General features: G+C 42.8%; 1 long non-coding RNA gene across 1 annotated transcript; it reads right to left on the reverse strand.

The window, feature by feature from the left end:
• Positions 1-3,036: 3,036 nt before the first annotated feature.
• On the reverse strand, positions 3,037-18,621 carry LOC134332105 (uncharacterized). Its single transcript, XR_010015213.1, has 3 exons — positions 18,543-18,621; positions 3,462-3,603; positions 3,037-3,225 (listed from the first exon to the last, which is right to left on the reverse strand). It is a non-coding gene; the product is annotated as an uncharacterized LOC134332105 (long non-coding RNA).
• Positions 18,622-27,753: the final 9,132 nt, after the last annotated feature.

Consider the following 27,753-nt stretch of genomic DNA (forward strand, 5'->3'; position numbering starts at 1 on the left):
GGCTGCCTGTTCAGCACAGGATTCATTTTAAAGTGCTTTTATTTGTTTTTAAAGCGCTTAATGGTCAAGCCCCGGCTTATCTCAGTGGTATGCTTTCTCCCGCAACCGCACAGCGATCTTTAAGATCAGCCACTCAGAGTTTGTTGACTGTTCCTAGGGCTCGTTTGAAGCTAAAAGGTGATCGTGCATTTGCAGTTTATGCTCCGAGGCTATTGAACACTCTACCTCCTAATATTCGACAAGCACCTTCGGCCGCTGTTTTTAAATCACTCCTAAAAACATACCTTTATAAGCTGGCATTTGAACAGTGAGGAGCTGTGTTAATTTTAATTGTTTAGTCTATTTGTATTTGTTTTATTTTGTCTCTTACTCTGTATTTTTTATTTGGTTCTTACTTTTTTAATATATTGTTGTGTTATGTATGCTTATTCGATGTACAGCACTTTGGTCAACGTAAGTTGTTTTAAGAGTGCTTTATAAATAAAATTTACTTACTTACTTACTATTACCATATTATTACCCACTTATTACTAGTGCTACCGACACCTCCACTGTACTCTTGAGGTCTATTCAATGTGCCTAAATTAAAAATAATTTAATTATAAAAATGCCAAAAAACACACCACACAGCCCAACAACATTATTACACATCAAATCATGACATTACTCTAAAAAGATGAGCTCTCAAGCTCTTTGTTACATTTGAATAACAAAGCACTCCACAACACACAATTATATTTTGGATTTTGGAGGCATATTCATTACACAAAAACCTGAGTGAATAATTTAAAAGCCTTTTTAATGGTGGATATGGGGAATGTGATGAGCACTGTTGCAGAAGACAGGTTGAGAGCATAAGGCACTGATTCTGGGATTTAATTACTCTTCCAATTATCACAGTTCACACACCACAACCACTGGACACCTTAATGAATGTATTCTTAATGGTGAAAAGTGTCCTTATTGGGAGAAATGGCGACTAAACAATACAAGAGGAACTGAAGCAGAATGATTGAAGACCATAAGCCTTAAAGACCAGCCATCTCCGAGAATCACAGCACAATGAAAGCTTTAAAACAATGTGTTCAAAACATTTTACAACTTAAAAAACATGTTAATAGAGAACTTTAAACAGAACTATAACAATTACAGTAAACTAAAAAATCAAATAAAAAATGCATAGCAGAAATATTTCGTTGGATGTGAATGAAAACAGCTACAGTGGTACCTTGTAACTCGATGACCCTCAAACTCAAAATCTTTGAAACTTGATGCACTTTCTCGAGAAATTTGCAGTGTGTGCAACTGCTGTTTTGTTCAGCACTTGGCTTGAGCAGTGCGGTAAAACGTCATCAAAGTGCGAATATGAGACGAATCTGCATTTGTGTGGAATAACCATTAAATTCACTCTGAAAGCTCCACATGTATCTGTGTTTACCTGGATTTTTCTCCTGTTTCACTTTTAAACTTGTGTTATAGCTCTGGGTTCTGAGAAATTGTGAGAATCAGTTTTTCTGAGACAGTCTAAAGCGCTTATCCTTGAAAAAAAAAATTTGACTTCATGTATTAAAAAAATGACATAGAAACACTTAACCTCTCTGAATTATTACTGCTCATAAGTTCTCTCCACTAATGAATTTTTTTGCTTGTAGTTTTAGTACAATAAGCCACGTTAAGCTTTGTGCACCACCACACTCCATGGGAAATAACAGCACAGCCGGCGCAAAAGCGGTTTTGCCGCTTCTCATGTGACTGCTCCTTTACTGAACTCACTAAGGAATACGGTATTCCAAGATCAAGTATATCCACGACTAAGAAGCATAAGGAAACAATAAAGTAAATGTAAAGTGCAGGTTTTACTGTATTTTTTGTTAATTTTTAACTGTTTTTCAATTGTATTTCAGTGTTTTTATATTATATTTGTGTTATTTTTAGTGTATAAGTGTGAAAAACAACCACATTATTTTACATTAGCCTTAAATATATGCAGTTCCACAGGACCATGGAACACATTAACAGGTTTCCCATACATCCTTATGGGAAAAAATACCTTAAATATCAATGACTTTTAAACTTGACGCCACTCCCAGAACCAATTGACATCGAGTTTCAAGGTACAACTGTACTTACATCCCTTACTTGAGCTACTTCTCACCATATTTTATACAGACTGCTAATTATTTATGTTAAACACAAACCTTCATATATTGATCATTAAACAGAAAGATTCAGACTGCTTCTAAAACCAGCATCAGACAAGCAGATGCACACAAACCTAAATTTACCATGTGCAATGCCAAACATCAGCTAAATTAATGTGAAGAACCTCTTTATTGGACTTTAGGTCAGATAAAATGCTCTTTGTATTCTACAGTGATATATCAGTTTCTCTGTATTACAAAAATAGATTTGATTGTCTGACCTTAACCAAATCCAACACCTTTGGGATGAACTGGAGGTTTTCTTCAAAAGTCCAAATCAGCTAAAAAAAACTAGATTTATGATAAAGTCAGCAGTCAGCACTTGAGAGTTTGTGCCCAGATATGAAGGTTGCTGTTTTTCTTGGTTGGCATTTACAATGGTAACTCCCTCTTGTATTAAAAACAGATCCTAAAATCAGTTCAGAATCAGACCAATTCTACTGAGAGCCAAGCACTTCTATATTAAAACCATGGCAGTCTTCAACTTCAGTTGCCTGGCAATCTTGCCAACTCATTCAAGTAAAAAAATACACTGTACACTGTAAGCCCGGATGAGTTCAACCTACTTAAAAAATTTGGGGAAACCGCTTGCCTTAAAAAAGTTAAGTAATTTATAATGAAAACTTGAGTTAGCATAACTTAAATCATTAAGTTATTACATCTAAAAGGCAAGTTGATTAAACTTTATTTTTTTTGTTATACCAACTGGTTTCCCCAATAATTCTACTTATTATCTTGAGCTCAATGGACAAAAATATTGATTTCTTCTTAGTTTTCATGTTAATTACGTTTTACATATCAATTAGAAATGTTTATAGAAAAACAGACAGAATAATAACATTCTTTTTCTTTATTTCACTTCAGAAGTATTTACTTAAAATACAACATGTCAATAAAACATCTTAAAAACTGTACAAGCTGTATATAAAGTTCTGATGAAACACAAACAGCTCTTCACAGTAACCATGAACCTGTACTCAGTTTCACACAGCAAGCTGATTTCTTAACGTTTGGCTGCAGCTCTCTAAAACAAAAAAAACAAAAAACAAGAAACAGAAGTATTAATATCAACATTAATACCATTCATTTAAGGAATAAAATAAAGCAAGCCAGCACACTCTTTGCTTCGTATGAAGGCTAGCATGCTAGCATGTAGCCTAAACACGGGGAAATAAATCAGCGCTGTTTGATTATTTGTTTAGTGTCAACATTAAGATCATTTATTTGAAACAAAATTGTTAAGTAAAGTACAACACTTACCAAAATTAGACGGAAGATGAAAAAGTCCCATCAGACTGGTGTACATGCTACTCAAAAATAGCATAATGAGAAAGAAAATTTCGTCCATTTAGTTTAACAAAGGTTCCACTTCACAAAAGACAAGTTTACTTTTGCAAAAAGCCTTAAATGAAAAGTAAAAAGTAATTTGCAACAATAGGATATAAAAGTTAAAACAAATGGCTACCCGAACACAAGAAAATCATTTTTGCCTGATTCACCAACAGCAAGCTGAAAAAAGGCAGACTTACACGTAAATGGTGGGCGTTTTTCTGTTTAATGACCTTAACTTAACTTCTTTAAGTTAATCTGATAGAAAAGTCTTTTTTTTTTGTTTAGTAAACTTAAATCTTTTAGCACATTTAAATGTGTACTCAAATGAGTACAATGTACTCTGCATTTTATAGTAGGGCAAAAAAAACTTAAATATTTTATGTATGTTGTACTAAAAATGTTTGATTAGATATAAAGTCCGGGCTAACAGTGTATTCAAAACAATCTGCATTTCACACACTTCTGCGTGCATCAATTCTGCGTGATTCATTTACATGGAAAGGAGTCTGTTCATTTATGCTTGACCTGGAACTCAGTTCATTCTCATTCTGTACTGCATGAACAAGCAGATAAAGAGATCAGCAGCAAACAATCCAATTTCTATTCATTTCAAATTCTAAATCTGAACCTCTCTGACCTGCTGTAGCACAGCAATAACCAGTAACCAAAAACAGATTTGCAGTTAAAGAGCTAAACTGTATGGCCAAAAGTATGTGGACACCCATATGAATTTTAAGTGCAGGTGTGCAGTTTCAGTTACATCCATTGTTAGGTGTGTACAATAAATAAAATGAAAATACTTACATGGACCAGGCATAACATTATGACCGGTGAAGTGAATAACACTGATTATCTCTTCATCACAGCACCTGTTAGTGGGTGGGATATATTAAGCAGCAAGTGAACATTTTATCCTCAAAGTTGATGTGTTAGAAGCAGGAACAATGGTATAAGGAGTATAAGGATTTGAGCAAGTTTGATAATGGCCAGACTGTGATGGCTAGACAACTGGGTCAGAGCATCTCCAAAACTGCAGCTCTTGTGGGGTGTTCCCAGTCTGCATTGGTCAGTATCTATCAAAAGTGGTCCAAGGAAGGAACAGTGGTAAACTGCCGACAGGGTCATGGGAGACCAAGGCTCTTTGATGCACTTGGGGAGCGAAGGGCGCATTATCCTGCCACAAAGCAAAAATGGCTCAGGAATAGTTTGAGGAGCACAACAAGTTTGAGGTGTTGACTTGGCCTCCAAATTCCCCAGATCTCAATCCAATCTAGCATCTGTGGGATGGGCTGGACAAACAAGTCTGATCCATGGAGGCCCCACCTCACAACTTACCGAAGTTAAAGGATCTGCTGCTAACATCTTGGTGCCAGATACCATAGCACACCTTCAGGGGTCTAGTGGAGTCCATGCCTCAATGGGTCAAGGCTGTTTTGGCAGCAAAAGAGGGACCAACACAATATTAGCAAGGTGGCCATAATGTTATGCCTGGTCAGTGTATATTCTTTCAGCTTTGCAGCATTGACCTTAACCTCCTTTTTAACCATTTGGCAATAAATTGGAAAGTTGGTTGCAAGCCAGGCCTCCTCAGAAAACATTAGAAGCTGACCTCACACACAGCATATTTATAAGCATAAACCAATTTATATTTTATATTAAACATATAAAAAGTATTTAGACATCACAGATTATTAACATCAGTACTTCGTTCCTGACTTTCATTTGTGGTTCAATGTTGACTTATGCCTATTGGCCAATTGTTTTTAGGAACAACAGTACCATCAGTGCCCACTCCATTAATGACCTGTATACAGTGCCTTGCAAAAGTATTCAGCCCCCTTGAACTTTTCAACCTTTTGCCACATTTCAGGCTTCAAACATAACGATATGAAATTGTAATTTTTTGTGAAGAATCAACAACAAGTGGGACACAATCGTGAAGTAGAACGAAATTTATTGGATATTTAAAACTTTTTTTAGAAATAAAAAACTGAAAAGTGGGGCGTGCAATATTATTCAGCCCCCTTGCGTTAATACTTTGTAGCGCCACCTTTTGCTGCGATTACAGCTGCAAGTCGCTTGGGGTATGTCTCTATCAGTTTTGCACATCGAGAGACAGAAATTTTTGCCCATTCTTCCTTGCAAAACAGCTCGAGCTCAGTGAGGTTGGATGGAGAGCGTTTGTGAACAGCAGTTTTCAGCTCTTTCCACAGATTCTCGATGGGATTCAGGTCTGGACTTTGACTTGGCCATTCTAACACCTGGATACGTTTATTTGTGAACCATTCCATTGTAGATTTTGCTTTATGTTTTGGATCATTGTCTTGTTGGAAGATAAATCTCCGTCCCAGTCTCAGGTCTTTTGCAGACTGCAACAGGTTTTCTTCCAGAATGGTCCTGTATTTGGCTCCATCCATCTTCCCATCAATTTTAACCATCTTCCCTGTCCCTGCTGAAGAAAAGCAGGCCCAAACCATGATGCTGCCACCACCATGTTTGACAGTGGGGATGGTGTGTTCAGGGTGATGAGCTGTGTTGCTTTTACGCCAAACATAACGTTTTGCATTGTGGCCAAAAAGTTCGATTTTGGTTTCATCTGACCAGAGCACCTTCTTCCACATGTTTGGTGTGTCTCCCAGGTGACTTTTTATAGATATCTTTGAGAAATGGCTTTCTTCTTGCCACTCTTCCATAAAGGCCAGATTTGTGCATTGTACGACTGATTGTGTCCTATGGACAGAGTCTCCCACCTCAGCTGTAGATCTCTGCAGTTCATTCATGGTGATCATGGGCCTCTTGGCTGCATCTCTGATCAGTCTTCTCCTTGTTTGAGCTGAAAGTTTAGAGGGACGGCCGGGTCTTGGTAGATTTGCAGTGGTCTGATACTCCTTCCATTTCAATATGATCGCTTGCACAGTGCTCCTTGAGATGTTTAAAGCTTGGGAAATCTTTTTGTATCCAAATCCGGCTTTAAACTTCTCCACAACAGTATCTCGGACCTGCCTGGTGTGTTCCTTGGTCTTCATGATGCTCTCTGCGCTTTAAACAGAACTCTGAGACTGTCACAGAGCAGGTGCATTTATACGGAGACTTGATTACACACAGGTGGATTCTATTTATCACCATCAGTCATTTAGGTCAACATTGGATCATTCAGAGATCCTCACTGAACTTCTGGAGTGAGTTTGCTGCACTGAAAGTAAGGGGGCTGAATAATATTGCACGCCCCACTTTTTAGTTTTTTATTTCTAAAAAAAGTTTAAAATATCCAATCAATTTCGTTCTACTTCACCATTGTGTCCCACTTGTTGTTGATTCTTCACAAAAAATTACAATTTCATATCGTTATGTTTGAAGCCTGAAATGTGGCAAAAGGTTGAAAAGTTCAAGTGGGCTGAATACTTTTGCAAGGCACTGTATTTGTGACGGTACCATTGAAATGGACCCATGCTGCCACCAAGGCAATGAAGCTCCTAGTGATTAAGTGACTAATGAAGTGTATTGCTTTGGCAATACGAATGTCCCTATTTGTCATGCCAATAAAGCTTCTTTTGAGTTTGAGTTTGAGAAGTGACGGTGTAGCGCTCAAACGAGCTGTCAATCAAAACGGGATTCAGCCTTTCCACTGATCCTCCAATCATCTTGCAGAAGCTCAGCGTCCAGACCCGAGGCATTTATCCAATGACCGGCGAGTTTCGGAGCATTAAAAAAAAACCTCAACGCAGTCCCATAGAAGTGAAGAGACGCTCAGCTTCTGCGGGCAAATGCATTGACGCTACGGGAATGTATGAGTTAAGTTAAGAAAATCGAGTCGATTTGTGATAATTAGCTGATTCTGAACGAACTCGTCTTCGAGATATACGTGTTGTAACGCATTTGTAGTCAATGAAATGTTAACACAACTGTACATTTTTGACCATTTAATTGTGGACATTTTAGGGGAAGCTGAGCTTCCCTTGCAGTCTTAGAGAAATCGCCACTGATATATACACTGTATACTGCAAAACAATCGATGGCCATCCCTTTCGATCTACATAGTCCCTGTACCCGACTGCTGGAGGGAGGATTGGAATGTGTGTACCATCCAGTGCACCGTACACCTGTGGTATGTGGTGCGCTGCATAATTACGGTGTGCTATTTCTTTTGCTTCCTGCGCGTTTGGTAATACAACGTAATGTTTCATTAGTTTTGATGTTATTGCTTGGCATACAGCGTATACACTACGGTGAACTGTTGTTACGCTCACGCCGAACGTCTCACCCACTACCCTGTACTCCGCACAAGTGGCCAGCTTGTACAAGGCAATAGCAATCCTCTTTTCAGTTGGCACGGGTGGCCGGTGACTGTAAACTTTTGGCTCTGCAGATGACCCGATCATGGTGCATAGCTTATCAAAGGCTGATTTTGACATTCTGAAATTCTTGATCCAAAGCTCGTCTGAAAAATGGTTCTGCACAATGTGCTCCCAATATTGTTTAGTGCGTTTACGTTCCCAGATGCGAGGTGAACGTCGCCGTGGCACGGAAATTTGAGCCCGCATTAGATGGGCCATTGCTCGTTCTGCCCGACATCTCTTAGCTGCAAACAACATAACTATAAAAAGATGGCAAATGGTTGTAAATATAATTGTACTTAAAGCAAAAACCGAATTAAATCTCATCTTGCTCGTTTCTCTGCAGCGCGTTGACACGTCATGTAAAGGTTTTTTCGCATAACTGTAGTTGATGGAAACGCGACATTTTTAGCTTTTTTTCTGCCAATATTTTGTAAATGCGCATTACACTTGCGAAACGTTTGGATGGAAACCCGGTTTGTGACCAGGGGAACATTGAGTTGTTGAAGAGTTGTATCATGCAAGAATGGACAAAAAGTCCACTTGCAAAACTGCAACAATAAGTATTCTCAATTCCCCACAACCATGGTTAAAATTACAGAAGGGGGATTGGGGGAGGGGGGGTGTAGTCTAACCCTTTCCCCTAAAAAAAATAAAATAAATAAAAAATAAAAAGGTAAAAACCACAGCTCGCGTGCAGCTTAGCATATTGTAACTTTAGGCAAAACTTAGAAACTAGCTGATGTTAGCATTCATTAATATTTTGTTGACACAATCTAGTTCAGAAACTCAAAGCAATAAGCATACAGTGCCTCCTTTGGCTTGTGCAACTGCAACCTTAATAAAGACTTCACCAATGTGAGTGACGGCAGGCAGATGAGATGAGAAATTGTATGGTCCACCCTATGGGTAATCGTATTCTTCCAGACATAATTATGGTAATATTTATTCATTTATTACAATTATAATGTCATGGTTACATTCATGACAGAAATGGTAGTTACTCGTTACACACGATTCATCAGTTCAAGTTTAGTGTCAAACACAGTCATGGACAATTTTGTATCTCCAATTCACCTCACTTGCACGTCTTTGAAAAGAAACCAGAGCTCCCGGAGGAAACCCACACAGACACTGGGAGAACATGCAAACTCTACACAGAAAGGACCCAGACCGCCCCACCTGGGGATCAAACCCAGAACCTTCTTGCTGTGAGGTGACAGTGCTACCCACCAAGCAACCGTGCCGCGCCCCAGAAAGCATTAAAGTGTATTAAACAAGCTATTAAGCTTTTTACATTAACATACAGTGCCTTTTTTGGCTGGTGCAACTGCAACCCTAATAAAGACGTCACCAATGTAAGTGATGGCAGGCAGGCGAGATGAGAAATCGCATGGTCCACTTTATGGGTGTGTAAAATCATGTTCTTCCAGACATGAATATGGTAAAATGCTAAAAATACCTCAGCCCTAACTTTCTTAGAGTGCTGCAGACATCAAATTCTAAATCAGTTAATATTTATAAAACAAGAGAACCACAAATGTTTTATTACATTTTACAGGATGGATGGGTGGATTAAATGTTCCAGTTTTTTCAAGACAGTAAAACACACCCCACCCCCCCTCTCTGGGAGCTTTTTCTGCTAAACCTCTGCTAGCCCCTTGTATAAATATGGTCACACCAACATATGACCACCTACCCTGATCTGCTGTTAAATTCCCCTGTACCGAGTCTCTTAATGATGAGAGATCTGCAGGACATTCAGAGGCACCCAGCATATAAGAAGTTACAATCTGTGAACGATCTGGATGTGCTCTCTTCAGGGCATAAATTCATGATCCTCAATTCACATCACAGAAGGGGTGAACATAAAGTCAAGGGAGCACTGTGGTCTAATTTATGAGCCTTTTTGCCTTTCAAGGAACAAGATGCCAAGGTTATTTATTTGCCTTGACCTGAAATGTACAACTGAGCTTTGGTATATAAAGCTGTCATTGAACGCTATTTTAAATTATCTACTCAAGCCGATTTCTGTCATGCAGCTCTGCCATTATAGGTTGAATTACAAACCTTGTGGAAATCTGAAATCTGAGCAAAAAAAAAAGTGAAAAAGCTTAAAGTGAAAACTTGATGGTGAGTTTTTCAGCTTTCTGCCACTTAATTATTATTTTGAGACAATAAGCAAAAATGTCAATCTGTCAGATTTCACAGGATGTGTTGGTACAAATATGTCTTTTAGACACACTGTAATTAAGACTCAGCACTCTCGCCACCACTTACTGAAAACAGCACATGGAGGATGTTCTTATTCTTGACTGCTTAAAGGACAAAGATGTCGAAAAACAAATGTTTACGGCATTTAAATATGCTGTATAAATAGCACACAGCTGCTAGCTTCATAAAACTGCTAGCTTATGGAAAATGTGGCTCTGTGTTGCATAAACAAGCTTATTATTGTTGCAGTATAATTTTTTTTGTATACTGAAATCAAATTGTGGCACAGCATGTGTCAGGTCAAATATATAAAAACATAAGGCTTTGAGTGTTTCCAGGGCAAAAGTGACCCCAGCAATTTTTAAATGTGAAACCCTATGAAATAACTATGAACCCTCCTAAAGCCCTGGTAAGAAAGGCTTTGGTCAAGTAAATAAGAAATAACTCAATGGTTGCACTAACAGAGCTTCAAAATCATGTGCAGAAATTAGAGAACCTATTGGATGAACAACCGTCTATGCAGCAGTCCCCAAATTAGACAGTAAGGGAAGAGTGGCAGTGTGGTAGACATTTTTAAGTACAAGGGTTCTTCAGAAATTTTCCACACTTAACACTATTAAGAATTTCAAAAGCAAATGACATCACTTTTCTACATAGTCACCTCATTTTGCCATCAGCGAAAATGTTTTTGATTGAGCGTGTAGCCACTGATGCACCGCTGCTTTCACATCATCATCACATGAAAATCCTCTTCCCCTTAAAGCTTCTTTGAGTGGTCCAAAAAGGTGGAAATCAGATGGCTCTAAATCCAGACTCTCTCAGTCTCTCAGACATGACCAATTACTACTCGTCCCACCCTCACCGTTTCTAACAAAAATTTGTTTGGAAACTTTTTGAAGATCCCTCGTAAAAAGCATCTGACAGCCTGATTTGAGTTGGTTAAATGGGATGTTAAGGACTCTGGCAACATAAGAAAAACTCAGATTCTCTGATCTGATGAGACTAATAAAACTCTGGGCAGAATCAAGCACTGTGTACATCACCTGGCTAATTCAAATCATTTAACAAAACATGGCATTGGCAGCATTGTGCTATTGGTGCTTGATGCTATTGGAATAGAAATGCAGCCAACTATAGGAACATCCTTGAAGAAAACCTTCTGTGTGCATGCAAACTCAGACAAATGACAGTGACCTAAAGCATACAGCCAAAACAACTCTGGAACAGCTTCAGGTCAAGTTCCTGAATGTACTTTAAAAAGAAGCCCAGAAAAAAAACCAGACAAACTTTATTAGACATCTTTGGACAGACCTAAAGATGGAAATTTACATATGCTGGCTATTTAGTACATACAATCTCAGACTGGGTGACAATCCATTTTTCTAAATGACAGTGACCTAAAGCATACAGTCAAACAACTCTGGAACTGCTTCAGGTTGAGCTTCTGAATGTACCCGAGAAGCCCAGAAAAAAAAGACAAAATCTATTAGACGCCATTGGACAGACCTGAAGATTGCAGTTCACACGTGTGATGTGTAAAGTATGTAATGACATTTTTCAAAAAGACTTTGCAGCTGTGATTGCAACCAAAGCTTCTACAACATATTGACTTTAGGCTCTGAATACTTTTGTAAATAAGAATAAGATTTTAATTTGTATTACTTTTCAAAATACTGTATAAATGTTTTCACTATATCATTATGGGTGTAGATTGATAAAAAAGGCAAATTTTATAATTACCTCCACAATCCTTTCCCTCCATGGCCTAGAGAACAAAGACTAGCTGTCCATTGTTTACAAAAGCAATTTTATATGTGGATGTACCAGAGCATAGCACACAATCCCACTTTGCATCTGTCTATTTTACATTAAAGAAGTCAGCAGCATTTATGGATGTTGTTAATTTATAGTTTCAACTTTGCATTTGCTTTTTCAAAAGCTCAAAGAAGTTGGTGGCGATTGTGAATGTTGTTGATCAATGGCTTCTGCTTTGCTTAGCAAACCTGCACTTAAATAGCCAGCAAATAAATGTGTTTACTGAAATGGATTTTATAAAAAGTTTTTCAGATCAAGCATGTCAGATTTTAATGCAGTTTCATCTAAAGGATTGAAGGTCATGGGAGTTTATTATTTGGTTTTGCCCTCCCAAACCAAACCACCCCCTTACCTAACATTTCTAATATCTTAAATGGTCTTTTTTGTTATAAATACAACTATATTTTCCCTTAAATCTTAAATGATAGAATATACTGTACATTCTTGTAATAAACAATAATAAACAACAATACACAGTAGTACTGTACATAACACACATCACATTTCAGTACAGTAAGTGTGCTTTACTGTACACCATAATACATTTCCTTCTTTTTTTTTTTATTAAAATGTATCTACCAGAAACAACAATAACTCTTATATTTCTCTATTACTTCCTTCTTTATTTCAAGTTTTGTATTTTGTATGTGTAATTGCACGAAAGTAAGACTACTTTACTCAGTCGTCTTCCTTCCTCTCTCTCACTCACTGTCCCCTCTGTCTTATACACAGTGACAGCTACAGGCAGGAGTAATTATACAACAACGAATAGTAATAGATTTGTTCATTTTCTCAGCACTACGCTTCCTCTGCAACTTCTTTGAGGCCATTTTAATATTGAATTTTACAAAATATAAAGAAAACACAGAAAAAACACTGTCCGCTGTCTGAATGTTCGCTCACTGTATATACACTGCCTGGCCAAAAACAAGGTCACACACACTAATATTTCATTGGACCGCCTTTAGCTTTGATTACGGCACGCATTCGCTGTGGCATCATTTCCACAAGCAATGTCACAACATTTATTTCTGTCCATTGCATTCTGATTTTATTTAAATTGTAAATACTGTCCCAACTTGTAATGGTTTTAACTTAACAGTAATAGTTTACGAGAGAAGCTGAGCCAGGATTGCATTTGGGAAATCTTGGCAGTGGATTGTGGGACTGCTCATTTATTACAGTTAATCGACCAAATCACTAATGTCCCTTCTGGACAAGTGTTCAGTAGCCTTATCTTTTGGCAGCAGAGTAAATGCAAGTGTCCAGTGTGTGTTTGTGTGTGTGTGTGTGTGTGTGTGTATATACAGTGTATCACAAAAGTGAGTACACCCCTCACATTTTTGCAGATATTTAAGTATATCTTTTCATGGGACATCACTGACAAAATGACACTTTGACACAATGAAAAGTAGTCTGTGTGCAGCTTATATACCAGTGTAAATTTATTCTTCCCTCAAAATAACTCAATATACAGCCATTAATGTCTAAACCACCGGCAACAAAAGTGAGTACACCCCTAAGAGACTACACCCCTAAATGTCCAAATTGAGCACTGCTTGTCATTTTCCCTCCAAAATGTCATGTGATTTGTTAGTGTTACTAGGTCTCAGGTGTGCATAGGGAGCAGGTGTGTTCAATTTAGTAGTACAGCTCTCACACTCTCTCATACTGGTCACTGAAAGTTCCAACATGGCACCTCATGGCAAAGAACTCTCTGAGGATCTTAAAAGACGAATTGTTGCGCTACATGAAGATGGCCAAGGCTACAAGAAGATTGCCAACACCCTGAAACTGAGCTGCAGCACAGTGGCCAAGATCATCCAGCGTTTTAAAAGAGCAGGGTCCACTCAGAACAGACCTCGCGTTGGTCGTCCAAAGAAGCTGAGTGCACGTGCTAAGCGTCACATCCAACTGCTGTCTTTGAAAGATAGGCGCAGGAGTGCTGTCAGCATTGCTGCAGAGATTGAAAAGGTGGGGGGTCAGCCTGTCAGTGCTCAGACCATACGCCACACACTACATCAAATTGGTCTGCATGGCTGTCACCCCAGAAGGAAGCCTCTTCTGAAGTCTCTACACAAGAAAGCCCGCAAACAGTTTGCTGAAGACATGTCAACAAAGGACATGGATTACTGGAACCATGTCCTATGGTCTGATGAGACCAAGATTAATTTGTTTGGTTCAGATGGTCTCAAGCATGTGTGGCGGCAATCAGGTGAGGAGTACAAAGATAAGTGTGTCATGCCTACAGTCAAGCATGGTGGTGGGAATGCCATGGTCTGGGGCTGCATGAGTGCAGCAGGTGTTGGGGAGTTACATTTCATTGAGGGACACATGAACTCCAATATGTACTGTGAAATACTGAAGCAGAGCATGATCCCCTCCCTCCGGAAACTGGGTCGCAGGGCAGTGTTCCAGCATGATAATGACTGCAAACACACCTCTAAGACGACCACTGCTTTATTGAAGAGGCTGAGGGTAAAGGTGATGGACTGGCCAAGCATGTCTCCAGACCTAAACCCAATAGAACATCTTTGGGGCATCCTCAAGTGGAAGGTGGAGGAGCGCAAAGTCTCGAATATCCGCCAGCTCCGGGATGTCGTCATGGAGGAGTGGAAAAGCATTCCAGTGGCAACCTGTGAAGCTCTGGTAAACTCCATGCCCAGGAGAGTTAAGGCAGTTCTGGGAAATAATGGTGGCCACACAAAATATTGACAATTCAGGAACTTTCACTTAGGGGTGTACTCACTTTTGTTGCCAGTGGTTTAGACATTAATGGCTGTATATTTAGTTATTTTGAGGGAAGAATACATTTACACTGTTATATAAGCTGCACACAGACTACTTTTCATTGTGTCAAAGTGTCATTTTGTCAGTGTTGTCCCATGAAAAGATATACTTAAATATCTGCAGAAATGTGAGGGGTGTACTCACTTTTGTGATACACTGTATATATATGTGTGTGTGTGTGTGTGTGTGTGTGTGTGTGTATGTGTGTGTGTGTATGTGTGTGTATGTGTGTGTATGTGTGTACAAGAAAATGTAAATATCACTTGTCACTTGTTTGAGTAAAATTAACATTTTTGTACTATTAATTTGAATAAAATGCACTATAATAATGCTTTTAAAGTTTAAATCAATATTTGGTGGAATGACCCCGTTATTCTACTCTCTACGTCACAAATTGTTAATGTACGTATACTGAATATGGACTCTCAGTGAACCAGATAATAAAACACCTGATCTGAGAAAGAGGTGATGGACACTGCCCCTCTTGTACATCCAGTAAAACTGGATGCCATTCTGTTTAATAGAGGAATCCACTCATGTGTTCACTCATCCATCAGTAAACTGTTGGACTGACCTTCTGCACTCGGGGGCAAAATCAGTTGAACACTGCAAAGAGCTCAAGGTTGGCTCATATAAAACCTTTCCAGAGAAATAAAACATTTAAGCTTGGCTTGATTTATTTTATGGAGCCAAAACTGATTTTCTTGTGTAATGCATGAGTGTATGCAGGGTGGACTGTAGGAAGAGCACAGGGGGTCAATTCTTGACCAGTTCTGCCAGTTTACAAATCAGAGGTGTATGTTGGATGAAGTATCTGAGTTTTTTAAGCAACAGTAAGTTGTAACGTGTGTGGGGTGATGTGGAATGGTGTACATGGTCTGCAACAATGCTTAGGTAAGTGGTACGTGTCAAAGTAACATCCACATGGATGGCTGGATGCAATCCCAAAGCATCACACTGCCTCCGCCGGCATTAACTCCTTCAGCAATTTGAGCTACAGTAGCTCTTCTGTTGGATCGCTCCCCATGTGCATCAATGAGCCTTGGCCACCCATGACCCTGTCGCCGGTTTACCACTGTTCCTTCCTTGGACCACTTTTAATAGATACTGACCACTGCAGACCAGGAACAAAAAGCTGCAGTTTTGGAGATGCTCTGATCCAGTAGTCTAGCCATCACAATTTGGCCATTGTCAAAGTCGCTCAAATCATTGCACTTGCCCATTTTTCCTGCTTCTAACACATCAACTTTGAGGATAAAATGTTCACTTGCTGCCTAATATATCCCACCCACTAACAGGTGCTGTGATGAAGAGATCATAAGTGTTATTCACTTCACCATAATCATAATATTATGCCTGGTCAGTGTATAAGGTGTTTCAGCCATACTCATTGTCAAAAACCTAGTGAGCTCTCTACATAGGCAGCATTTTATATCATCCTACATGAACGCTCGAGAAGAAGGTTGTCTAAATTCATAAATATCTTAAAATGCTGCCTACCAAGATGTCCTATTTTGAGTAAGATTCTAGCCTAATAACGAGGGAGCATTTAATGCTTCCTCAGCAGTAAAGGCAATCCCAGCATTCAGTGCAACAACTTTTCAAATTCAAATGTGGTGGAGGACGCAGAGCAACGCACAGAGTTTTTTCTCATTTACCTTCAGTTTGTATAAGGGTGTACATTATTATTCATTATAGTGTGTTATTTATTTATTAGGATTTTAATGTTATGTTTTACACACTTTGGTTACATTCATGACAGAACATTCATCATTTTACAAAATTCAAGTACACAAAATTCATCAGTTTAAGTTTTTTTTTTTTAAATGTCAAACACAGTCATGGACAATATTGTATCTCCAATTCACCTCACTTGCATGTCTTTGAACTGTGGGAGGAAACTCACGCAGACACGAGAAGAACATGCAACCTCCGCACAGATAGGACCGCTTCTCCTGGGAATTGAACCCAGAACCTTTTTGCTGTGAGGCGACAGTGCTACCCACTGAGCCACCCCATGTAAAGATGTACAAGTGTAGTTTATTCACAAATGTGGCCTTGTCAGTGATAAACTGACCAATAGCTGGCATGGTAGTGGGTTGCGTCCCCTCAGCTCATTGGTTTGAATGGCCTCAGGCTAATTGTGTTAGCTCGGTAGCGAAACCTGCGTTGACAATCACTGTAGATGAGTGTTTACATAATCTGCCTTATAAGTTCAATGTCTTATTAGAATCCTCTTTACTTAGGCAGCTGCCTAGGTAGGCAGTAGGCAGCAAGGCAGCTCACTAGGTTTTCAGACAGATCCACAGTCAATTATACAAAGTAAGCAGTGGCGGCTGCTGGTCTTTCAAAGAGGGGAAGCTCATTGTCGGCTTACATCATAAAATTTGTCAATTTATTTACACATAAATTCTGCCCTCTGTTCCATTTACAAGAAAATGGCCTGAAATGGGTTGAAGTTTGTCTTTCGACTTCACTTGCAAAATCCGCGATGGGACTGAAGCTCCTAGTGATTAAGTGACTAATGAAGTGTATTGCTTTGGCAATACGAATGTCCCTATTTGTCATGCCAATAAAGCTTCTTTTGAGTTTGAGTTTGAGAAGTGACGGTGTAACGCTCAAACGAGCTGTCAATCAAAACGGGATTCAGCCTTTCCACTGATCCTCCAATCATCTTGCAGAAGCTCAGCGTCCAGACCCGCCCACAGCCCCATTCACCCCAAGAGACGCTCAGCGTCCAGGGGCGGGACAAAATCGAGGCATTTATCCAATGACCGGCGAGTTTCGGAGCATTAAAAAAAAAAACTCAACGCAGTCCCATAGAAGTGAAGAGACGCTCAGCGTCTGCGGGCAAATGCATTGACGCTACGAGAATGTATGAGTTAAGTTAAGAAAATCGAGTCGATTTGTGATAATTAGCTGATTCTGAACGAACTCGTCTTCGAGATGAACGTGTTCTAACGCATTTGTAGTCAATGAAATGTTAACACAACTGTACATATTTGACCATTTAATTTTGGACATTTTAGGGGAAGCTGAGCTTCCCTTGCAGTCTTGGAGAAATCGCCACTGAATGTAAGTTATATATTTAAATGTGGGGAAGGCCTATTTCTGTTTATTTTCCTTTTCTATAAAAATACGGTTTGCCAAGTTTGGTCTGGAGGAACTCCAGTTGCCTGCACAGAGACCTGACCTTAATTTCTTTTTTTTATTTGACTAAATGAGCTTAAATGTCCCACAGACAAAATCCAAAATATTGTGACAAGCCTTTCTGGAACACTGGAGGCAGTTACGTATCTCAAACAATGATTAATTTTAGCAGGGGATTTACCGACAGGATAAGCTTTTGATGATTTTAAATCTTGTCTAAGTACCTCAAACTTTAACAGAAGGAACAATTCAAGAAGCCTGAAGACACAAACAGAAGACAGGATGTTCTGGAGAAACACTATCCATATGGTTGCCAGGAGTCAGAATCGACTTGACGGAACTTAATAATGAGTGCTGCAATAGCTTTTCAGTTCTTGAGAAGAAAGAGATCTTTTTTCTGGTTTAAGGCAAATGCCCAAATCCCCCTTGAATTTTTATATAAGAACATGATGATGATGTTCCGTCAGAGTATTGTAAAATGTAATATATTTAACAACCTGCAGCAATACAGAATACTGTGAAGGGAAGCTTTAGCAGAAGGTCAAATAATTGGTGACTGCTCTTGCATAACACTTATTCCACACTTGAATGGAGCTTGCAGGAAACTTTTCCCAAGTGACTGTTATTTTTCTTGCAAAAATGAAACGTGAAAGGCCAGTTTGAAGATTTCTTTAATCTCTTAGTGTTAGGATCCGCCAGCACTTACCTTTCATTTTCAGGGTTTCCCAGCGTTTTGTTTTCATTCCGGTTTGTATTTTGTTTTTCTCCGTTTTCTTTAGTTTCCCCGATCGCTTTTGTTCTTGGTGGTGGTTTGCGTTTGCTTTCCCGTTTTGCTCCCTTCTCCCCCTAGCGGCCTGGAGCGGTACTGTTTTCGGAGGTTGCTGCGGTACCAGCCAATAGATCGCTGGAGGGCGGACCCCTCACACACCTGCGCCTCATTCCTCATCTCATCAACTCCTGCATTTAAACGCCGGCTTTTCTCTCACTCGTCGCCAGATTGTCTGCTTGCCATACGGTACACAGACGGCCGTTCGTTGTGTCCTTAAGTCCTCTTCTTGTACCTTCTCCTCTTTAACGTATTTTGTTTTTCATCGCCTCCTAGACCTTCCCCCCGTTCCTGCGTTCCTGCCGTTCCTGGTTCTCCTGTGTTCCTGCCGTTCCTGGTTTTCCTGCCGTTCCGCCGTTCCTGGTCATCCTGCATTCCTGCCGTTCTTGGTTCTCCTGCGTTCCTGCCATTCCTGGTTCTCCTGCCATTCCTGGTCATCCTGCATTCCGGTTCATCACTCCTGGTCATCAGTCCGCCCTGCAGTTCCCCGGCGCTTCCAGTACCGCTCCTGCCGCTCCCCTCTCGTTTTCTGTTATCTTTTTGGTTGTTTGTTTTTGTCGTTTATTTATTATTTGTTTAAATAAAATATCGTATTATCACTTCTGGGTTTTGTTGTTTGTGCACTCGCCTTTGGGTTCCCCCCTAGTCTTTGGTGGGTTATTAACTAACCCTAACAGTACAATCTGGCCACCATGGAACCCACGGGTGCACAAACGGTTGAGGGGATCCTTATCCGCCATAACCAGATGCTGGGGACACTCAGCCAGCAGCTCGCTGACTTGACCCAGCAGGTAGTACGTCTAATACCTCCTAATCCTGTACCTCTTGCTCCTTCCCAGGTTCCGGTCGTACCTCCGACGGGTCCCGTGGTTCCAGGGTCCTCCGTGGAAACACCTGTCCCCAACCCCGAGCCCTTCTGTGGAGACCTGGAGAGGTGCAGAGGGTTTTTGTTCCAATGCGAATCCATTTTCCGTCAGCGTCCCACTACCTTTGCCACCGAGGCCAGTAAGGTGGCCTTTATTATTGGTCACCTGAGAGGCAGGGCCCTGACCTGGGCCGAAGCGGTACAGTCACAGACGGACCCTCGAGAGGGCTCGTTTGTTGACTTCCTCGCCCGGTTCAGGACAGTGTTTGACCACCCGGATTATTCGGGGAGTGCCTCTTCCCGACTATTTTCCCTGCACCAAGGTTCCCGGTCCGTGGCTGATTATTCTATTGAGTTCTGGACCTTGGCCGCCGACTCGGGGTGGAACGACGAGGCCCTCCGGGAGGCTTTCCGGCAAGGTCTCATCGACTCCCTGAGGGATGAGTTGGCGGCAAGGGACGAGAGCCCCGACCTCCACTCCCTGGTAGCTCTGGCCATCCGCTTGGATAACCGCCTCCGCAGCCGCCGCCATGAAAGGGCGGCCAGAACCGGTTCCAGGCTACCTTCCCCTTTGACCTGTTCGAGCCCCTCAGAGCCCTCAGGTGCCTCCAGTGTTGCCCCTATACCCTTAGTACCAATGCCTGAACCCATGCAGTTGGGGCGTGCCCGGTTAACCCCCCAGGAGCGGGCTAACCGCTTCAGGGCCGGGCAATGCCTTTATTGTGGTCAGGCAGGCCATATTCTCCGGGCATGCCCTGTCCGGCCAAAAGAGGGCGCCCGTCAGTAGCCGTGGGGGTACTGGCGGGCGACTCTCAGCTATCCCCCCTCCCACAACTATCCCAATCCTCCCAGCAACGCCACCTCCGCATGCAGGCAACCCTTTGTTGCCATGGCTGCTCGGTCCCTCTCCAGGCCTTGGTGGACTCGGGTGCGGAGGACAACCTGTTAGACGAAGGGCTGGCAAGTCAGCTGGGGGGGACCCTGGAGCCCCTGGACCCTCCTATCACTGCGCGAGCCCTGGATGGACGGATCATTGCCCGGGTGACCCACCGTACCGCGCCTTTGTCCCTGATCCTCTCAGGAAACCACCGGGAGACCCTCTCCTTCGTAGTTATCAAAGCTCCTCAGACCCCCCTGGTCCTAGGCTACCCCTGGTTGGCACGTCACAACCCCCACATCGACTGGGCTCGTGGACGAGTTGTGGCTTGGAGCGACTTTTGCCACGCCAATTGTCTGGTCTCCGCCATCCCTCAGCCGGGGAACGGGACAAGCACCACCCCCTCTGCAGCATCCCCTGACCTGTCCAAGGTGCCCCGGGAGTACCACTTCCTCCGCGAGGTGTTCAGCAAGTACCGGGCCCAGTCTCTACCCCCTCACCGACCCTACGATTGTGCCATCGACTTGCTGCCTGGTGCCCCACTGCCTACCAGTCGGCTCTATAACCTCTCTCGTGCTGAGAGGAGCACGATGGAGAGCTACATCTCGGAGTCTCTGGCCGCCGGAATCATCCGCCCCTCATCATCTCCCGTAGGAGCTGGTTTCTTTTTTGTCGAAAAGAAGGATAAGACCCTGCGGCCATGCATCGACTACCGGGGCCTCAACCAGATCACGGTCAAGAACCGGTATCCCCTGCCGTTGATGTCGTCGGCCTTTGAACCCCTGCACAGTGCTACCATCTTCACAAAGTTGGACCTGCGTAACGCGTATCACCTGGTGCGGATCCGAGAAGGCGACGAGTGGAAGACGGCGTTCAACACCCCGCTCGGCCACTTCGAGTACCTCGTAATGCCCTTCGGGCTTTGTAACGCCCCAGCAGTCTTCCAAGCCTTGGTCAACGATGTGCTCAGAGACTTCCTCAACCGGTTCGTGTTCGTCTACCTTGACGACATCTTGATTTTTTCCAAGTCCCGGGAAGAACACGGAGCGCATGTCCGGAGGGTCCTCTCTCGGTTATTAGAGAACAGATTGTTCGTCAAGGTCGAGAAGTGTGAGTTCCACGTCGACTCTGTGGAATTCCTCGGGGTCGTTCTGGAGAGCGGCCAGGTTAGAGCCGACCCCCACAAGATCCGAGCGGTCACAGAGTGGCCTACCCCTACCACTCGGAAGGAGCTCCAACGCTTCCTGGGTTTCGCTAACTTCTACCGACGATTCATCCGAAACTACAGCCACGTGGCAGCACCCCTCACTCGCCTCACCTCGACTAAGATTTCCTTCACCTGGCCCCGGGAGGCAGAGGAAGCTTTCCTCCGGCTCAAGACTTTGTTCACTTCCGCCCCCATCCTCATCCAGCCCGACCCCGACAAGCAGTTCGTGGTGGAGGTGGATGCATCCGATACTGGGGTAGGGGCTGTGCTCTCCCAGCGGGTGAGTCCCGAGAACCCTCTGCACCCTTGTGCTTTTTTTTCACGTCGCCTTTCTTCAGCTGAGGCCAATTACGATGTCGGGGACCGTGAGCTACTGGCGGTGAAACTGGCCTTGGAGGAGTGGAGGCACTGGCTGGAGGGGGCCGCTCAGCCCTTTGTCGTCTGGACGGACCACAAGAATTTGTCTTACGTCCAGACGGCAAAGAGGCTGAACGCCAGGCAAGCCAGATGGGCACTGTTCTTCGCCCGTTTTGATTTTACTTTGACCTACCGGCCTGGATCCCGGAACATCAAACCGGACGCCCTCTCTCGCCAGTTTGCCCCGAAGGAAGCCCTCACCTCTTCCGAGACTATCCTCCCGCCGAGTCGACTTGTTGGGCTCCTCACTTGGGACGTTCGTCGTCTAGTCACCGAAGCCCAGGCCCAGGAACCAGACCCCAGGACAGGAACCCAAACCCGTCTCTTCGTCCCGGCCACAGCTCGCTCGCCGGTCCTTCAATGGGCCCATGAGTCCCGCGTCGCCTGCCATCCCGGGACTAGTCGTACCTTATCCTTCCTAAAGAGGCATTTCTGGTGGCCATCCTTGGAGAAGGATGTTGGGGAATTTGTGGCGGCCTGTACCACCTGTGCACGCAGCAAAGCATCCCATCAATCTCCTGCGGGGCTACTTCAGCCTCTCCCTATCCCGAGTCGCCCATGGTCCCATATTGCCTTGGACTTCGTCACGGGCCTTCCGGATTCCAACGGGAACACAGTCATCCTCACCATCGTTGACCGGTTTTCCAAGGCCGTACATTTTGCTGCTCTGCCGAAGCTCCCCACAGCCTTCCAAACAGCAGAACTTTTAGTTAATCTAGTTTTTCGCGTTCATGGAATACCATTGGACATTGTGTCAGACCGAGGACCCCAATTCACCTCCCAGGTTTGGAAGGCCTTCTGCAGGGCACTGGGCGCCACAGTCAGCTTGTCCTCCGGCTTCCACCCACAGTCCAACGGTCAGGCGGAGAGGACCAACCAGGGCCTGGAGTCGGCCTTACGGTGCATGGCTGCTCGCAACCCCAAGGCCTGGAGCTCCCACCTGGCCTGGGTCGAGTATGCCCACAACTCTCTGGTGTCATCTGCCACAGGATTGTCCCCCTTCGAGGCCTCCTTAGGCTACCAGCCACCACTGTTCCCCGAACAAGAAGCCGATGTGGCAGTCCCCTCTGTTGGGCACCACCTTCGCAGGTGCCGAAGACTCTGGCGCTCCACCAGGACCACCCTCCTGCGCACTCGGGACGCCAACCAGCAGTCGGCCGATCGTCGTAGAAGACCGGCCCCCCCCTATGCTCCTGGTCAAGCTGTCTGGTTGTCCACCCTTCACATCCCCTTGCGTGTCGAGTCTCGGAAACTCTCCCCCCGCTTCATCGGCCCCTACACCGTCGAGAAGATCATCAACCCCACGTCGGTACGACTGAAACTTCCCCGCCACATGCGGATCCACCCCACATTCCACGTCTCCCAGCTCAAGCCCGTGGTTTCCTCACCCTTGAACCCTCCGACCGAACCCCCACCACCCCCCCGGCTCATCGATGGGCATCCGGCATACACGGTTCGCCGGTTGCTGGATGTCCGTAGACGTGGTCGGGGCCTCCAATACCTGGTAGATTGGGAGGGTTATGGGCCTGAGGAGCGGTCGTGGGTTCCCCGGGTTGCCATCCTTGACTCCAACCTGGTCCGTGAGTTCCACCGTCTACATCCCGATAGACCCGGTAGGCCACCTAGAGGTGGCCGTTGAGGGGGGGGTACTGTTAGGATCCGCCAGCACTTACCTTTCATTTTCAGGGTTTCCCAGCGTTTTGTTTTCATTCCGGTTTGTATTTTGTTTTTCTCCGTTTTCTTTAGTTTCCCCGATCGCTTTTGTTCTTGGTGGTGGTTTGCGTTTGCTTTCCCGTTTTGCTCCCTTCTCCCCCTAGCGGCCTGGAGCGGTACTGTTTTCGGAGGTTGCTGCGGTACCAGCCAATAGATCGCTGGAGGGCGGACCCCTCACACACCTGCGCCTCATTCCTCATCTCATCAACTCCTGCATTTAAACGCCGGCTTTTCTCTCACTCGTCGCCAGATTGTCTGCTTGCCATACGGTACACAGACGGCCGTTCGTTGTGTCCTTAAACCGTGAGTCCTCTTCTTGTACCTTCTCCTCTTTAACGTATTTTGTTTTTCATCGCCTCCTAGACCTTCCCCCCGTTCCTGCGTTCCTGCCGTTCCTGGTTCTCCTGTGTTCCTGCCGTTCCTGGTTTTCCTGCCGTTCCGCCGTTCCTGGTCATCCTGCATTCCTGCCGTTCTTGGTTCTCCTGCGTTCCTGCCATTCCTGGTTCTCCTGCCATTCCTGGTCATCCTGCATTCCGGTTCATCACTCCTGGTCATCAGTCCGCCCTGCAGTTCCCCGGCGCTTCCAGTACCGCTCCTGCCGCTCCCCTCTCGTTTTCTGTTATCTTTTTGGTTGTTTGTTTTTGTCGTTTATTTATTATTTGTTTAAATAAAATATCGTATTATCACTTCTGGGTTTTGTTGTTTGTGCACTCGCCTTTGGGTTCCCCCCTAGTCTTTGGTGGGTTATTAACTAACCCTAACAGTTAGTTTCAAGGGTTCCGCTGAGGAATCTATTTATATGATCTCAAGACTGGAGTAGAATAGGCTCTATGTACATTAGTCTGGCAGTCCAGCTTCTGGTTTGTGAGAACGCCTGGAGAAGTTCAAAACATAAATACAATGTGTCGTATAGCTGGAAGAGAATATCAGAAAGAAATGGCTTGTCAACATCAAGAGGGATTACTTCCAAATCACCAAACACACAAAGGTCTGTAGTGTCCATTTCAATGGCAACGTTTTTAATGAGGGAACACAGAGGAGACACCTGGAAAAAACATGCTGTTCTGACCTTATTTCAGTAGAACAAGTTTGGGCAAGTACAGCCAAGACGAAGTGTGTGGGAGGGGCGAGAGAGGCCGGTGCCCCCTGATTCGGACACAGAGGAACATGGCATGGATCATGGTTTTGAGTCGACTTGCCATGACTATTGTTTAGTTCCCAAAGCTGCAGCTCTGGATATGGTGCTAATTAAGAACGAGGAGCTTATGAAGGAGGTAGAGGAGCTACGACAACAATTGGAGCAGACAAAATACAAAATCGATTTGATTTTCAGCGATTTGCAGGGTTTGATGAGGACATTTGGTTCTACACAAGGTAAGATATTATTCATGTGACAAGCTATATTTCCATAATTTAAACAGATAACAGTACAATAATAGCACAAGCAATATTATTGTACTGTCATATGAGTACAGCCTCTTAAATTAAAAGAGTTAACTAGTGTTAACTGCTTGTTGACGACCGGCGTATGAATACCGGAAGTTGATCTGCCAGTATATGAGAACCCGGAAGACAGGCATGCATAGAGGCTGTACAGGGCAACAATCATATACAAAGTTGCATTTTTCCTTTACAATTTTAAAAACACGTTATATTGCATTTTGCAAAAATGAAAACCATTAAGACATGGTTTAATAAGTTTGTGTGGGGGAACTCAGAACCCTGACCTCCCCAATAAACACTTCCATATTCTATGTAAAATACTTTCCATAAAAGCTCAGTCAGGCACAATGACTTTCCCTTTGCCTTATCCTGGCTTGGGCTGAACCGGTTTTGGCCAATGATGATCATATGGTGAGATTCATATGATCATATCATATAGTTAGATTTCGTATCAACCATCTTTTCAATATTAATTGTTAGGCATTTTGGATTTTAAAAATGCCACAATTGTTGTCTTTTATATACTCATTTTATTATATTATTATTATTATTATTATTATTATTATTATTATTATATACTCATTATATACTCATCTTTTATAGTCTCATTTTGCACAAAAACAGGGCAGTTATAGCCTAGTGGTTAAGGTACTGGACTAGTAAGCAGAAGGTTGCTGGTTCAAACTCCACCACTGCCAGGTTGCCACTGTTGGGCCCTTGAGCAACTTTTAAGAAGTACCTTAAATGTCAAAAAAAGACCAAAATCAAGCACAACAAAGGCAGGTGAATAGAATGTGAAAAGGCTAGTTGGTCAGACAAGTGTGGACCAGAGGTTGGTTGTTAAGGTGTCACCCTAGTGGCCAAACCCTTTGGCTAAACAATGTGATCCATGATATTAGCACAACCCATGATTCTCTATATAATAGCTACTGACCGAAGGAACACTTGACATTTTCCAAATTTGTCAATGTATGATATTTCATCTTTTTTGTAAATTGCTTTCACTCTTGCTTTAGAAAATAAAAATGGAAGATGAAAGCTTATAAGACAAGAACATGAAAGCAATCAGCAGAAAACTGAGGCAAAAACATGAAAGCTGCACTCAAACAAATGCTTTCTGTTTGAAATCCACAGAGAATATTCTCATATCTTTTATATACAGTATGTATTCATTTATTATTTATTTATTCATTTATTATAATGATTTTCTTACAAAGCACTAATAGTTTTACAGAAATGTTTAAATTCATACTGTTTTTTAAATGATGTTCCACTGTGTCTTGTGTGGCAACCAGTTCATGCTGCATTTTATTGTTTCTGTGCCTTGAATAAAGCGTAATTAAATGTGTCCAATCATGACCTACCACCCATCCTTGATTGCAACAGGGTGGTAATTGCTGGTCACAGACAGGCAATAAAGAGTTTGCTCTGATTGAGATTTTTTTTCCTGAGATGCTGTCAGATTTAAAAAGATAACCAGTAGGACCAAAAATAGCTGTCAGTAAAGGACTGCCTGCTCACAGTCTAGCTCTTAGGCTGCATTGACATGGTAAGCATTTTGCTCTTTGTTTATCGTGAGACTGGGCACATGGTGACACATTGCTGCGTCATCAGAATGCCCTCGCTCAGCAGTAAGTGTCAACAACTGACAGTTTAGTTGCATGCAGTTTTGTCCAAAATATATTTTAGTTTTAAAATAGAGCTCGGTCTGTGCTCATCAATTGAAAAGCAAGAAGGTAAAGGCACAACAAAAAAGAAAGTTGGTTCATTCATTGTCTGTTTTACCACCGCTTTATTCTATTCAGGGTGGCAGTGGGTACAATTCACCAGGCAGGTAGGGAACACCCTGGACAGGTCGCCAGTCCATCACAGGGAAAACACGCACACCGATATACACAGTTATTTTGAGACTTCCTAAATAAGTCTCTAAGAAGAATTACAATGACAAGCCAGCCACCTCTAGGAAGATTTAACACTGTTCTAAACTGTATTGTCTGTATTAAATGTAACTTATAGACCTTGTGATAGAAAATTATGAGTAAGGGGCTTCTTATAAAGTCATATAACAGTATTTCACATATTTAAAGTGTAAGATGTGTTTTCACATATTCAGTAAGATGGTTTTTAAAGCACTGTGACCAAGGACACGATAGAGAACAGAATGTGCAAACCTAAACATAACAAGGATGTAGAAACAAAAGATATCTAAAAAAGACTATCACATCACAAGACCAAAATTATTTAGAACATAGCAGGCGCTATGGCGCCAAGATGTATTTTTTTATTGCTGTATAAACACATGTAAGAATCATCCTCCTGATGATTCTCTTGTGTCCATCTCCGAGGAGGAGAGGTTGGCAATGGAATGGGCGGCAGGGTATAAAGGACCTATGCAAATTTACTTAGGTTGTTCTTACTGCAGTATGCTTCTATGCTGTATGTAAGAATCCACAATTGTGCTTTCATTAAACTTCAATCCAGAAAAAAAAATTCTCTGAATGTCTGAGTTTGCTTTCTAACAGGAAAAGTTCCACCACAACCTGAAAGAAATACATCTCACAAATATGCA

The sequence above is a fragment of the Trichomycterus rosablanca genome, chromosome 18 (genome assembly GCF_030014385.1).
Source record: "Trichomycterus rosablanca isolate fTriRos1 chromosome 18, fTriRos1.hap1, whole genome shotgun sequence".
Taxonomy (NCBI): domain Eukaryota; kingdom Metazoa; phylum Chordata; class Actinopteri; order Siluriformes; family Trichomycteridae; genus Trichomycterus; species Trichomycterus rosablanca.